Source organism: Glycine max, chromosome 5, assembly GCF_000004515.6.
Source record: "Glycine max cultivar Williams 82 chromosome 5, Glycine_max_v4.0, whole genome shotgun sequence".
In the NCBI taxonomy this organism is placed as follows: domain Eukaryota; kingdom Viridiplantae; phylum Streptophyta; class Magnoliopsida; order Fabales; family Fabaceae; genus Glycine; species Glycine max.
This window is the reverse complement of record NC_038241.2, coordinates 26,473,329-26,479,437: the sequence shown is the minus strand read 5'-3', so window position 1 is coordinate 26,479,437 and position 6,109 is coordinate 26,473,329. Positions and strand designations below refer to the sequence as shown.

The 6,109-nt window shown below is 37.9% G+C and overlaps 1 pseudogene; it reads left to right on the top strand.

Annotated features, from left to right (window-relative positions):
• The first annotated feature begins 250 nt into the window (after positions 1–250).
• LOC100809338 (probable receptor-like protein kinase At2g23200) lies at positions 251–4,708 on the top strand (annotated as a pseudogene).
• Positions 4,709–6,109: the final 1,401 nt, after the last annotated feature.

Genomic DNA, 6,109 nt, shown 5'->3' with positions numbered 1-6,109 from the left:
TGTATTATTACCCAATAACAAGTCTTAAAGACAATAGCAATCGAAAGTCTCAAACTAAGCCATCTTAACGTGAACCAAAATTTTTCAATTTTCATTTTCATGACTCAAATAGTTCCGGTAGTTGATAAATCAACTTCCAGAACTAAATTTTTTTAAAACATAAAAATAATAATAATAATAATAATAATAAAGAAGAACAAGAGTCAAAGCTGACGACTTGACCTGTGCTGAAGTGAAGTCTTCCTCTCATTCGAGTCCCGTGTTCTTTCAAGTCCACACACAGACCCTAGTTTCAAAAGATGCAATCATATTCAATATTAATATCATAGCCTAAACTAAGCCCCGATCACCGTTTTTCCATGGCGATTCTTCAGCTCCATAGAATTCAACACTCTGTGTGTGTGCTACTTGTTTTTCTTATTCATTTCTCATCACTGCAGTTCCCTTCACACGGGTACACCGTTCCGGATAAGTACTTTAACAATTGTGGCTCAGACAGCAGTGCTAGCAAAAGTGGCAAGAATTACGTTGGTGAATCAAACCTTAAAACCAGTTTTGGCAGCAGCAACACAGAAAGGAGTGAGTCACAGGTGCCTTCTCCTCTTTACCAAACTGCAAAAAAATTTCGAAGTGAGGCTTCTGGGTATAAGTTCAACATCAACGTGGCACCTACCTGGTACGCCTCCATTTCTTTGCTTTCTCTTCGCCTAGTAATCTTTCCTCGGCCAGTTTCAATGTTTCTGTTCCCGGTTTCTGGTTGTTGCGAAATTTCAATGGTAGAAATGATAGCGATAACAACTCTGCTGTAGTAAAAGAGTTTTTCATGCAAATTACTTCCGGCAGCTTCAAAATCACTTTTAGACCTCTTCCATCATCGTTTGCGTTTGTGAATGCTATTGAACTCTTCATACTCCCCATCCATTTGACTGCCAATCAAGTATCACGTTTCACTTATAGTGGCAATACGTCTTTAGATCCCCTCAGCGGAGGTTTGTACTCTCGGGTATTGGAAACCAAACATAGGCTTAATGTTGGTGGCTAAAGGGTCAATGATAGCTTATTGAGAAAATGGAATCCAGATGATAGCTATATCTTAAATACGGAAAACGCCAAGAATCGTTCCCCTTACCTGGGTCCAATTCAGTACCGTGTAGGGAATGACTCAGATGGTTCAAACGCAAATGAATATACTGCGCCAAGTGATGTGTACGGAACTGCTAAAGAAATTAATAGCAGCTCTTCCAGTGCTGGAAACATAACATGGGCTCTTCTCGTGGACAACAACGCAGATCATCTTCTTCGGCTTCACTTCTGTGACTATTGGAGTCCACAAAATGATCTTAAATACTTCGATCTGTCCATTTACGACACCTATGTCATGTCCGTAAATATTGATAACCAGGAGTTGCCTGCCCCTTATTATTATGATTTTGTGGTACACTCTGATGACTCTGGGTTTATGAAGGTCAGCATAGCACCTGATGCATCCGCTCCCATACCTAATGCATTTTTAAATGGGCTAGAAATAATGAAAGTGATTATGACATCAAGTTCTGTTCCCCTCGACCAGGAACCCTATTCCAATCATAATAGTCTTCCAGTGGTGCTGGGTTCAGTTATTGGAGGTTTAGTTGTGGTTTTTGCTGTAGTGATTCTAGGCTTTCTTTGGCGTTTTAAAATGAGAAAGGAAAAGCCCGTTGAGAATTCGGACTGGTTGCCAATTCCCATTACTGCTGGAGGGAGTTCTCACGGCAGATTGACTGATGGAACCAGCCACGGCTCTCCTCTTCCCAACATAAGCCTCAGGCTGAAAAGTCCCTTGATTGATCTTCAATTAGCAACCAAGAACTTCCATGCAAGTCAGCTAATTGGCGAGGGTGATTTTGGCAACGTCTATAAGGGAGTTCTCAGAAATGGCATCATATTCGCCGTGAAAAGAAGCCAGCCAGGATCAGGTCAAGGCCTTCCAGAATTTCAGACAGAGATCTAGATCATGGTTTTGTCTAAGATTCGTCACAGGCACCTAGTTTCCCTAAGTGGGTATTGTGATGAAAGGTTCGAGATGATACTGGTTTATGAGTACATGGAAAAAGGGACACTCAGGGACCATTTGTATAATACAAAGTTGCCAAGCTTGCCTTGGAAGCAGAGGCTTGAAATTTGCATTGGAGCTTCCAGGGGTTTTCATTACCTTCACAAAGGAGCATCTAGGGGAATAATTCACCGTGATGTAAAGTCGACAAACATATTTATTACTAGCTGAGAACCTTGTTGCTAAAGTTGCTGATTTTGGTCTTTCAAGGTCAGGTCCTCTTGATACTCAACCGTATGTGAGCACTGGTGTTAAAGGCACTTTTGGGTATCTTGATCCTGAGTACTTCAGGTCACAACAGCTAACAGAAAAATCTGATGTATATTCATTTGGGGTAGTTCTTTTGAAAGTGTTGTGTGCAAGAGCACCGATTAACCCATTGCTTCCAAGAGACCAAATAAACTTGGCTGAATGGGGAATGCTTTGCAAAAACAAGGGGATACTGTAAGAGATCTTATGCAATCCTATCCCTCAAGGGCATTGGGTAGAAGATTCCAAGAAGATTAGGCCGGAGATGCAAGAGAAGGTTTTAGGGTTCTCATAAGCTTTAGGGTAGATTTTGGACTCATGAGCAAAGTATGAGTCCACTTATCTTTATATATATTAAATTAAGATTTCATTATTTTTTAGCCTTGTATTTAGGACTTCATAATGTAGGTAGGGTACCCTAAAAATGTAAGATTTTTCAGCCCTTGAATTTTAGGGCACCTAGACTAGTTTTTGTATTAGGGATAATTTTGTGATTTTATATGCATTAAGTGAATATTTGATGTGTGCGTCGGGAAATAAATTTAATTGAATTGAGAGAAGCCCAATCCAATTAAATTTTAGAGGAGGAGGTGAACATTTGTTTGCTACACCCCATTGCCACATCATATAGTCACACTTTGTACATGTCCTTCATGTTTTACATGTCTCATAACACCTAAGCACACTTGATGTAGCTCCATGTAGAGCTTGTAGGTCTTGAATCTTTTTCATCAATGGAGTCCTTTGTTTCTTGAAGATTAATGACAGCGGAATGGAGAAGGAAGAAAGATGATTGGAGACGCCACTTCAAGGAGAAGATGAGTCAAGAAGAAGTTCACCACCATAGGAAGCCATGGATAAGAGCTTGAAGGTAGGAGAAGATGAGGGGAGGGAGAGGGAGAGAAAGAGCACGAAATTTTGTGTCTCAAATGAGATCTGAACTTTGAAGTGTAATTTTCAAATGATCAAAGTTGAAAAAGTGCACACACAAGACCTCTCTATTTATAGCCTAGGTGTCACCCAAAATTGGAGGTAAATTTGAATTTCCATTCAAATTTCACTTGAATTTGAAAATGAATTTGTGGAGCCAAATTTTGGAGCCAAAATTTCACTAATTATGATTAGTGAATTTTATCTATGGTTCAGCCCACTAATCTAAGATCAAGTCCAAGATTCTCCACTAAGTGTGATTAGGTGTCATGAGGCATGTAAAGCATGAAGGGCATACACAAAGTATGACTATATGATGTGACAATGGGGTGTAGCAAGCAAATGCTCACCTTCCCCTCTAAAATTTAATTGGATTGGGCTTCTCCCAATTCAATTAAATTTATTTTCCAACACACATCAAATATTCACTTCATGCATGTGAAATTACGAAATTACCCCTAATACAAAAACTAGTCTAGGTACCCTGAAATAAAAGGGATGAAAAATCCTATATTTTTAGGGTACCCTACCTACATGACGGAGCTCTAAATACAAGGTCCAAAAATAATGAAATCTTAATCTAATATGTACAAAGATAAATGAGCTCATACTTAGTCCATGGCCCCGAAATCTACCCTAAGGCTTATGAGAACCCTAGGGCTTTCTCTTGCATCTCCGGTCCAATCTTCTTGGAGTCTTCTATCCAATGCCCTTGGGGGGGTAGGATTGCATCAAGATCATTGATCCTTCCATCAAGGCCCAAATAGATCAAAACTCACTCAGGAAATTTAGTGACACGGTAGAGAAATGCTTGCAAGAAGATGGTTCTGATAGGCCAAGCATGGATGATGTATTGTGGGACTTGGGGTATGCGCTTCAGCTTCAGAGAGGTGCAAATGCAATACATAAAGTGCAGCATGAGGATAGTTCTAGTAGTGTTTCTGCATCATTTCAATTGCCCAATGTTAGACATCTTCCTTCATTCTCCACACTAAGTGAAGCAGATGACTCCGTTGTGAGGGGTGATAAGTCCAATAGTGCTGAGGATTTTGTTTTCTCCCAGTTGAAAATGGAAGACGCCAGATAGAATATCAAACACTTAAAGGCACAATCATCTATTCTCAAATGTCTTGAGTAGCTGCTAGCTACTTTTAAGATACCTTGCTTACCTTTTTCAACCTTATTTTTGTCTCTTTTTTTTCCGTAGTTTTTGTTGTCTGTCTATTCTGGTTGAAAAAAAGTTATGAAGGCAATTGTAAAACCATTTATGATTATTCATTTCCTACTCTTGCAATAGATTGTTGATAATAGTTCCATTACATACAACATTTGTTTGAATGCTTTTGCACCAATGGATATATTATACACTGCGGCTGCTATGTGAAATACATGCTTTCATTTTCATTAACTTGTACAAGGGAAAAGAGAGTGGCATTGTTGGCCTCGCAGCTACTGAATATATTTCCCTCTGTTATAGTGATGAATCCAAACCAGTCCAACTCTTTGAACACAGACTGGGTTCTTGTTTATCTGAAAAACCCTTGACAGGAATTCTACAATTAAAAATGCTTTTCTACAAGGGTTGGAATCTATGGATATCATTGGTGCAGCTAGTTTCTAAGATGATGGAATTTGAAGTAAAATAAAGAAAAGGTGCTTATTGCATTTGAAATTCAAGAAATTGAATCCTCCTGAAACTTTTAATTGGTTGGCACAACCGATTAAAACAGCAAATGGGAAGTATCCATGGCCCCTATCACTAATTTCACACAAAATGTGTAATTAGAAAACTCAATGAAAGCGCCAAATGTTATGAACCTTTTTTAGCAACGGGATTAAGTAAGGAGTGAAATTGAAAATAAAACTAGATTAATTCTTCTTCCCCAACTCATGGATGGAAACAATATTTAAAGGCATATGTTAATTCGTAATACTACAGATCATGATCCATTTGGCCTATGATCCTTAAAACAGAATAAGAAGAATCTACTAATAGAATTGAAAGAATGAAAACATAATGCATATAAAAGGAATCCTAGGAATTATTTCATGTCGAATTAGGTCCACTTGGTCCATTCTTTGGTGTGAACTCAGCATTCACACTCAACTACGTATGAGTAACTTTGGTATTGTCTATCACACAGTTGGCCAATGACCCAAATAGTATCAGTTTCACATCAGAGAAATTAATCAAATTTGGCTTATCAGAAGCTCTTATATGATTATATCTAATTTAGGTGAACTTTGATACAAACAATTATGGTCTCTCATTTGATCTCCATAATATACATAGTTTGAGTGTTATTAACTTTTTTTTTTGTAAATTAAAAATCCAACTAATATTACGTAGAGTAATAATTTCTTATACACCTAGGTGCCCAAAACAGGAGCTAAATATGAATAGCCAAACAACAGTTTAAATTTAGGCTACTTCAGTACTTCATTTTGCTGCTTTTGCATAGCATTTTTGTTGTTCACCTCTCAATTTTGTTTTTCCTCGTTTTCATTTCAATAATACTCTAATACACAAGTACATAATTATGATAATGACATAATGTGAATTTAGTTTCATAAATTTTTCCTCATTTTCAATCTTCATTCACATTTCAACATTTCAGAATTCAAATTTTGGAAATGTGAATCTTATCTTACATTTTGGAAATGTAATTTCTAGAGGTTGCATCGATCTTTGCTTTGGACGCCTAACACATATTACTAACTTTCCCATTTGCACGAGGCTGACTCAACACTTGACATACCCTTCATCTACGACCTCTCCCTGGAGAATGGCATCGACGTTGGCAGTTACAGTGTGTGGTATTGTAAATCAAAATTCAC